The sequence below is a fragment of the Oncorhynchus kisutch genome, linkage group LG27, assembly GCF_002021735.2.
Source record: "Oncorhynchus kisutch isolate 150728-3 linkage group LG27, Okis_V2, whole genome shotgun sequence".
Taxonomy (NCBI): Eukaryota; Metazoa; Chordata; class Actinopteri; order Salmoniformes; family Salmonidae; genus Oncorhynchus; species Oncorhynchus kisutch.
In genome coordinates this window covers 5,042,676-5,052,965 of record NC_034200.2, presented here as the reverse complement: position 1 = coordinate 5,052,965, position 10,290 = coordinate 5,042,676, and positions in this window count along the sequence as shown.

Genomic DNA, 10,290 nt, shown 5'->3' with positions numbered 1-10,290 from the left:
TGGCCAGACAAGAAATATGATTTTGAAATCTTAAAATGTTATTAGGTCGATTGAGAGTCGTGTAGTAAATTCACATTCACTAAATATTTTCCTCTGAGAATGGAGTGGAAGTATAGAGATGCCTCGTGTTGGGGGACATGCTGATAATGACGAGTTCCTACTATACCTCAGATGATACCACCAAGCTCCTGCACACCCCTTCCCCGGGCTTGGTCCGACCCGCTTTTGAGTTTTTTCTCCTCCCTCCAGAGGTGCAGTGTGACATCCGTAGGGCTGAGCTCCATGGGGGCAGGTGTGTGTTTGGTGTGTGGCTGAGAAGGCCTGGCCAGCAGGATGCCATGTTGCATCATAGTGACATCTACAGCAACAGTGCTTCACTACAGGATGCATCCGCACTTAGTCTGGTAGAGGTCATACAGTATACAGACAATGGAAATTCCTGATTGATCTGGAAAAAAACTAGTTTTTATTAAATAAACAGGTAGTTGAAATATTTTTATTTCCAGTAAACATATGAGAGTATTCCACTTTGTAAAACAAACAATGACTCAGTAATTCATGCCTTCTGGGAATTGTATAAAGTCTAAAAGTTATCGGCAGAGTTAGGGCTGTGGCGGTCATGACATTTTGGCAGCCGGTGATTGTCAAGCAAATAACTAACTAACTAACTAATAAGTAATTGACCGTTAATTAACATAAACCAAATTCTCCTGGCTTCCACACATCCACTGATGCAGACCTTTGGAACATCTACATTTTAAAAAGTCTAATAAACCCATGTCATATAGCCTACACCTTCAAATAAATGCATTATTTGTTTTAGGTCTAAAGAAACATGTCGTGACTTTACTTTCATTAATCTGATGACTGCTATTTATCGAATCAACTAACTATGTTTAATTGTTACCTGGTTAAATTAATCAGGTAACAATTAACTCATTAGGAATTTGGGGCACCATGAGAGCAGTTGTTTAAAGTGTTACCGCCTCCCGAATTAAACTCTAAAGGTCTTTACCCATAACATCCATAAAACAGTCAACATATTAATAATAACCTCTTATCAAATCATAATTCTGAACAGTCGTGACCTCCCGCATCTGCAAAAAACAGCAATACTTATGATTCAGTACTACACAAATTGGTTTAATAATTTATTTCCTAGCTAACTAAATAATAACACAGGATAAACATACACACTTAATACATTAGAAACAGGTCCCTAGCGGACTGACAAGAATATGGCTGCTTCTTACACAATGACATGGAGAGAGAGATTGGGAGAGAGACTTATCGTTGATACATTTTAGAAACTATTCTCACCTTAATCATATACTTTGCACACAAACCACCACCCGTTTGAAATAAGAAATCATTCATGTGTATTTACATGTGAATGTCTTTGTCCGTTGTGTAGTCCTGAACAGAACTACAGAGTTCACTTTGTTCCTGAAGCTGCTTATTTGAAGATAGGCTAGCCTGCCGTGTCGATAGTTCACCTTTTGGTTATTAGAGTAGCGTACTATGGTGATTTGAGAAGAGTAGTTGAATGGTCCCACTTAAATTCACCTTTCTAGATACTTCAGTTAGGACAGCTACTCAGCCGTACCAGTGATTGTCTGAGAGGGGAGTTTTCTTCTCCACCTCTTGTTGGTATTCAGGGTTCAAACCACTTTACACAGCTGCAGCCTTGAGATGTTCTGGTCTATGAGATTCAGAGTTCAACCACTTTAGACGTGCGCTGCAACTCCCTGTCTTTCCTGGTCTAAATGTTAATTTCTTTACAAATCCTTTTATGCACTCTGGTCGACAGGGACGGTTCTGTCAGGCTAACATGCTCTCTGACCTCACTCTGGGTGTGGCTACTTACTATGCAAAGTTTATAGTAAACAATTATCTCTTATGGTGCCTAAAATCACTTTACTATCTTAACAAAAATACTTTCTGATGTTAGTATTGAAATATTGTTCCAGTATTCACTCTTTGAACGTGTTAGTCTGTTAACAAAGACCATTCCTTTGGTTAACACTGGAGTCTTCTTCTGCTTTAATTTACAACAGGGCATGAATTGTCATCCCGGCCCAGTTCCCTCCTCCTCCTCCTCTCTGTGGGTGAAAGGGGTCTGGTTGAGTTATTCATTGCAAACCTGATCTGACCCATTTGGATCCTCACAGGACAGTCATGACACATGATATGAAGAAAATGTAGTCTATTTCAGAAGAACAGAATGTCATACTCTGAGTTGTCCTTCTGTTAGGTCCTGATCTGGCAATGCCATATGGCTGTGGGCTACACTAGTTCATTTAGCGAGATTTGCTTCGATTTCCGTGGCGTCATTTTATATTATTTTATAGTATGAAGAATACAATTGAACAAGGCTGAATAAAATCTAAATCATATTTTCTCCAGGTGATTTGAGGGACTGCGCACATGCGGCTATTCAGTATTGAGCGGTTAACAAAGAAATAGGTACTCCTATTTAATTTAGAGTTGTCACGTGTGCTCCCTCTCCGGCCTCTAGGTCATCAGGCTGCTCGTTAGGGCACACACCTGTCACCAGCGGTACGTGCATAATGACACTCACCTGGTCGCCATCACCTCCTTGATTACCTGCCCTTTATATGTCACTCCCTTTGGTTTCTTCCCCAGTCGTCATTGTCTGCTTTGTTGCTTTTGCACAGGCTGTACACACTTGAGAGACACATCAGTCTCTCATTCACAATTTGACAAGCACTTAATGATGCCTTGAATTTCCCGGCGGCATCCCCTTTATGTGGAGGTAATGCCCTCAACAACAAAAAATCCATGCCTTTTGCGGCTAGTGGCCGTTGTGCCCCTGGGCTAAATATGATAATTATAATTCCCTTCTCCCTGAGTGCTGCGTACTCCGAAATACCTCTCACTCACATGGCTCTCCATCATGTGATTGGGTCTTTCTCACAGGCTGATTGCGTCCTTGTCCAATTCCGAGGTGCATATTGAAGATGTTGGAAGAACTGTCCACATTTGCTTTTTGTCAGCCAACAAGATGAGTAGGCCTAACAAACAGCAAAAGCACAAGCCTATATCAATCTACTATCCCCATAGTACAAAAGTTGACCTATTCTATTTCTGTGCCAGAAATAAATATTCCAAACATACTCTGGAACAGTTGTGGGATCCGATAGATCCCAAATGAATACAACGACTAGCATCACATTTTTTTTTTGATGCAGTGTTGATAAACTATTAGGCTATTTCTTCACATAAACACAGCAATGCACACAGAGCAGTAGGCTATAAGCGCGAATGTTCCGTGAGCGTAAAAAAAACATTATCAGAAATTTGATCATGCGGGTAATGCTTTTATTATGAGGTGCATTTTTATGGTGAAATCATACTTGCTTATGTCTGCCAGTTAGGCTCTACACCCTTGTAAAGCTCATTTAAAGAAGTTATTTGGCCACATTAGTTGTGATACCTACCTTATCAAAACATATAGGCCTATGGGCTAGGCTGCATGAGGTGTGCAACTATAATTAGAAAAAGTAGCCAAAAAAAGGCATTGCTTCTTGCCTTACGCTGGGCATCATTCACAAGTGATAATATATAGTTCATAAGTTATGGGCTGATATTGTTACCCATCAGACTATTTTTGATTTTGTCTTTACATATACTAAATAATGTGTGAAATGTATTTCATTTAGAATGGACCATTATCATGCACCTGTTTCGAAACTGGGGCAGTGGAAAAAATACATGGAATCTATGCACTTAAATAGCAAATGGAGAACACTTTTCCCGTGGTTAATGTTCATACCAGCCAGGTAGGCCATGCTACTCTTGTTAAGAAAAGCAATGTGCTTAATATTAGGAAAGTTGAGAAATAAATATAGTAGGCCAATCCTATAGAAAGATGATGGGATCCTCCTCAATTTAGTAGAAGCCATCACTATGTTTTCTCACACAATTGCATAGCCTATAGAAATGTTGCGCAACATTATCTCATGGGCTCTCATTAAGTGTTTGGTTAGATTTTTGATGACATTTGCATTGATGTCAGAGTGGTTAGAGGGACAATAGAGTGCGGAGTACCAGGCAGTTAGCAAGTATGGTAGGCTACTAAATGACCAACAGTAGCATCAGAGCTTGGAGAAGCCTAGTTACCGTGAGTAAACAGTCACATGGAATTTGACTACCTTCATGACTCATGACTGCCAGTTTGGCAGTAATACGGTCACCGTAACAGACCTAAGTGGAGTTAGAAAGTTAGGTGTCAGAACTTCTACAATGTAAATGTACTTTTAATCCATTTGTCTGCATATTTCAAGGCATGAGTGAGATACCCAATGGGTTGGACGATACTTTTCTCATCAATCTTGAAAAAACGTGTACTTAAGCTGGAAATCAACCATCCTCCATCGTTAACACAATGGAAAGGAATAGCATGCTTTATCATCTAAATGTTGAAAGTGTGTGGGCAATGGAGAAAAACAAACAAAGTGGTGCAGTTTGAGGCCATGTGGCGGAGAGTGATACGGTAGCTGGAGACTGAGGTTGAGCAAGCAGGTGGGTCTGGGCAGGGGTGATGTTTGTGTGCATCTGTATGTTGCCATGTTAATGTTTTGTATTGTAAAAAAATGACATAAACATAAAATCGTACAAAAAAATAAGAGTATTCCACTATTGAAATGTATAATATATTTGTATATTTTCACACACTCGACCATGGAGGTCAGACACAGCGGGGTCGGGGAGGTGTTGCACTCCATGGTGGACCTGGAGCACTCCCGTGTGTGCTAGGGCCAGTTCTCAGAGGAATACCAGCAACTCCACTCCATGGGGAAAGAGGCCTTCGGCTTCGTGTGGCAGGCCTGCAGACTCTCAGACGGACAGAAGGTGAGACTGACAATGTGCTTCTCTTTTACTAGTAAAGTTAAAGATGGACAGTACTCACGCATGTTGTGGGTACTGTAACATCATGTCAGTCCAGAGGAGACAGTGTTTTCTATACAGTACCAGTCAAAAGTTTAAACACACCTGCTCATCCCAGGGTTTTTCTTTATTGTTTTACTATTTTCTACATTATAGAATAATATTGAAGACATCAAAGCTATTAAATAACACATATGAATCATGTAGTAAAGTGTAAAACAAATCAAAATATATTTGAGATTTGAGATTCTTCAAAGTAGTCCCCCTTTGCCTTGATGACAGCTTTGCACACTCTTGGCATTCTCTCAACCTGCTTCATGAGGTTGACCTGGAATGCATTTCAATTAACAGGTTTGCCTTGTTAAAAGATCATTTGTGGGATTTCTTTCCTTTGAGCCAATCAGTTGTGTTGGTATACAGAAGATATGTCACGCCCTGACCTTAGACATCCTTTTTATACCTCTATTTTGGTTTGGTCAGGGCGTGAGTTGGGGTGGGCATTCGATGTTTTGTGTTTCTAAGATTTTCTATTTCTATGTTTTGGCCGGGTATGGTTCTCAATCAGTGACAGCTGTCTATCGTTGTCTTTGATTGGGAACCATACTTACTGTAGGTACCCTTTTTCCCCACCTGTGTTTGTGGGAAGTTAACTTTGTTTGATGGCACATAGCCTTGAGCTTCACGGTTTGTTTTGTATGGTTTATTGTTTGTTGTTGGCGTCATTCGTAAATAAAGCAAAATGTACGCTTAACCACGTTGCACCTTGGTCCTCATCCTTCAACAACCGTGACAAGATAGCCCTATTTGGCAAAAGACCAAGTCCATATTATGGCACGAACAGCTCAAATAATCAAAGAGAAATGACAGTCCATCATTACTTTAAGATATGAAGGTCAGTCGATGCGGAACATTTCTTCAAGTGCAGTCGCAGAAATCATCAAGCGCAATGATGAAACTGGCTCTCATGAGGACCGCCACAGTAAAGAAAGACCCAGATTTATCTCTGCTGCAGAGGATAAGATCCTTAGAGTTACCAGCCTCAGAAATTGCAGCCCAAATAAATGCTTCACAGAGTTCAAGTAACATACACATCTCTACATAAACTGTTCAGAGGAGACTGCGTGAATCAAGCCTTCATGTTCAAATTGCTGCAAAGAAACCACTACTAAAGGACACCAATAAGAAGAAAATACTTGCTTGGGCCAAGAAACACGAGCAATGGACATTAGACTGGTGGAAATCTGTCCTTTGGTCTTATGAGTCCAAATTTCAGATTTTTGGTTTCAACGGCCATGCATTTTTGAGACGCAGAGTAGGTGAACTGATGATCTCTACATGTGTTGCTCCCACCGTGAAGCATTGAGGGGAAGGTGTGATGGTGCTTTTCTGGTGACACTGTCTGTGATTCATTTAGAATTCAAGGCACACTTAACCAGCATGGCTACCACAGCAAACTGCAGCGATACGCCATCCCATCTGGTTTACGCTTAGTGGGACTATCATTTGTTTTTCAACAGGACACTGACCCAACACACCTCCAGGCTGTGTAAGGGCTGATTGACCAAGAAGGAGAGTGATGGAGTGATGCATCAGATGACCTGGCCTCCACAATCACCTGACCTCAACCAAATTGAGATGGTTTGGGATGAGTTGCACCACAGAGTTAAGTAAAAGCAGCCAACAAGTGCTCAGCATATGTGGGAAGTCATTCAAGACTGTTGGAAAATAATTTTGGGTAAAGCTGGTTGAGAGAATGCCAAGAGTGTGCAAAGCTGTCATCGGGGTAAAGGGTGGCTACTTTGAAGAATCTCAAATATAACAGATATTTTGATTTGTTGATACTTTTTTTGGTTACTACATGATTCCATGTTATTTCATCATTTTGATGTCTTCACTATTATTCTACAATGTAGAAAATAGTCAAATAAAGAAAAAACCTGGAATGAGTAGGTGTGTCCAAAGTTTAGAATGTTACTGTATATATGTATATATAATAATGACATTTTACAACATGTTTAGTGTGTGCCACCCTTGTGTGTGTGTGTGTGTGTGTCCGCTGTTCCTCAGTTTTTAAAATCTGATTTTACTGCTTGCATGAGTTACTTGATGTGGAGAAGAGTTCCATGTAGTCATGGTTTTATGTAGTACTGTGTGCCTCGCACAGTCTGTTCTGGACTTGCCACCAGAGGTCTCTTCACAGTCTATTTATTGTGGGGTATGCATTAGTGTCTGAGCTGTGTACTAGTAGTTTAAACAGACAGCGCGGTGCATTCAATATTTTCAATCCTTCTTACAAATACAAGTGGTGATGAAATCAATGTCTCCTCTACTTTGAGCCAGGAGAGCTTGACATGCATATTATTAATGCTAGCTCTCCATGTACATTTAAGGGCCAGCCGTGCTGTCATGATCTGGGTCCATTGTTATTTTCCTAAGTTCATCTTTGTGGTACCTGACCACATGATTGGACAGTAGTCCAGGTCCCACAATCATTTATTATCAATTTCTCTAATTTCTCAGGTGGTGATGGTGAAGTTCATCAGGGAGGGCAGGATAGTGAGTGACTGCTTGGTAGATGACCCCGTGCTGGGCCGTGTCTGCCAGGAGATCGCCATACTCACCCACCTACAACACCACAACATTGTCAAGGTAAAGAGGCAACATTTTAAAGGACTAGAGGGGATCACAACTTTTCTCTCATCCTCTTTGTGTTTTTCCTTCTCATTTCATACTTGCTTCTGTGGTAACCAACATCTACAAACACAAAATAACACAAACCTTATACACTAAAAACACAGATCGAAAATACTCTTTTCCCTTCGTTTATCAGTTCACCCTCTTTATCTCTATACATCTGTCTGTTTCTAGGTGTGGGAGGTGTTTGAGAACGAGAGTTACTTCCAGATGGTGATGGAAAAGCATGGAGAGGGCCTTCAGACAGGTAAGGGACAGGAGAGGGAGACATTCTCTCTGGTTGACAATCTCAGGAAGAATGGGTGCTTTAATCTCTTGGCACCTGAGTGTAGAAAGGAAACTGTGAATTATGGGCACAAAAATATAAGTGCTAATGATGGGTATTGTGTGAAATGCCATCTCTTTATCTCTCCTCTCTTTCTTTCTCTCCCGTTCTCTCTCCGGTTGGTGGCAGCAGTGGCGTATCTGAGGAACAAAGGCATCTTCCACAGGGACATAAAGGATAAGAACATCATCATCAACACAGAGTTCCACATCAGACTTATTGACTTTGGCTCTGCCACCCTGCTAGCACCAGGGAAGTATTTCTACACCTTCTGTGGCACACTGGAGGACTGCTCCCCAGAGGAACTGTAGGGCGTAAATACATACAGTTGAAGTCGGAAGTTTACATACACCAAAGCCAAATACATTTAAACTCAGTGTTTCACCATTCCTGACATTTAATCCTAGTAAGAATTCCCTGTCTTAGGTCAGTCAGAATCACCACTTTATTTTAAGAATATAAAATGTCAAAATAATAGTAGAGAGAATTATTTATTTCAGCTTTATTTCTTTCATCACATTCACAGTGGGTCAGAAGTTTACATACAGTCAATTAGTATTTGGTAGCATTGCCTTCAAATTGTTTAACTTGTTTCGGGTAGCCTTCCACAAGCTTCCCACAATAAGTTGGGTGAATTTTGGTCCATTCCTGGTGTAACTGAATCAGGATTGTACGCCTCCTTGCTCGCACACGCTTTTTCAGTTCTGCCCACAAATGTTCTATAGGATTGATGGCCACTCCAATAACTTGACTTTGTTGTCCTTAAGCCATTTTGCCACAACTTTGGAAGTATGCTTGGGGTCATTGTCCATTTGGAAGACCTATTTGCGACAAAGCTTTAACTTTCTCAAGACACCTGGTGTCTTGAGATGTTGCTTCAATATATCTGCATAATTTTCCTCCCTCATGATGCCATCTATTTTGTGAAGTGCACCAGTCCCTCCTGCAGCAAAGCACCCCCACAACATGATGCTGCCACCCCCGTGCTTCATGGTTGGGATGGTGTTCTTCGGCTTGCAAGCCTCCCCCTTTTCCTCCAAACATAACGATGGTCATTATGGCCAAACAGTTCTATTTTTGTTTCATCAGACCAGAGGACATTTCTCCAAAAAGTCCCCATGTGCAGTTGCAAACCATAGTCTGGCTTTTTTATGGCGGTTTTGGAGCAGTGACTTCTTCCTTGCTGAACGGCCATTCAGGTTATGTCGCTATAGGACTCGTATTACTGTGGATATAGATACTTTTGTACCCGTTTCCTTCAGCATCTTCACAAGGTCCTTTGCTGTTGGTCTGGGATTGATTTGCACTTTTCACACCAAAGTACCTTCATCTCTAGGAGACAGGCGTCTCCTCCTGAGTGGTATGTCGGCTGCATTGTCCCATGGTGTTTATACTTGCATACTATTGTTTGTACAGATGAACGTGGTACCTTCAGGCGTTTGGAAATTGCTTCCAAGGATGAACCAGACTTGTGGAGGTCTACCATTTCTTTCTTATTTTCCACCATAATTTGCAAATAAATTCATAAAAAATCCTGCAATGTGATTTTCTGGATTTCTTTTCTCCTTTTGTCTGTCATAGTTGAAGTGTACCTATGAGGAAAATTACAGGCCTCTCATCTTTTTAAGTGGGAGAACTTGCACAATTGGTGGCTGACTAAATACTTTTTTGCCCCAATGTATGTCTTGAGGTCGATATCAATTCTTACTGACAAACGGCAGTCAGACTCATTCTGAACAGTTTTCAGTCTACCAAGGTAAACCCACCAGAGGGGGACCGCTACGATGATCCACAAACCAGGACATCCCGTGTTCATTTTTATGGTGGGTTGTAACTTGCAGAATCCTTCCAAGGTTAAACCCACCAGAGGGGGACTGTCATGATACACGTGAGGATGCAAGGGCTCAAATCAGCTTGGCAATGGTTGTCAATAGCCAGGCCCTTTCTCAACCACAGAAGAGGAGAGGGGGGGCTGGGCCGGTTTCTGTCACCTCACAGCCGGTCGTAAATTAAACAGGAGACAACTACAATTGAAATCGGAAGTTTACATACACCTTAGCCAAATAGATTTAAACTCAGTTTTTCACAATTCCTGACATTTAATCCTAGTAAAAATGCCCTGTCTTAGGTTATTTTAAGAATGTGAAATGGCAGAATAATAGTAGAGAGAATTGTATATTTCAGCTTTTATTTATTTGATCACATTCCCAGTGGGTCAGAAGTTTACATACACTCAATTAGTATTTGGTATGTGGCAGACCAGGGGGTTTGGTCAAGACGTTTACACAGATCAGACACTGACAGAGTAGGATTAGCTCAATTTCCAGGGTGTTTATTTAAATAATAAATAAAAAAAGAAA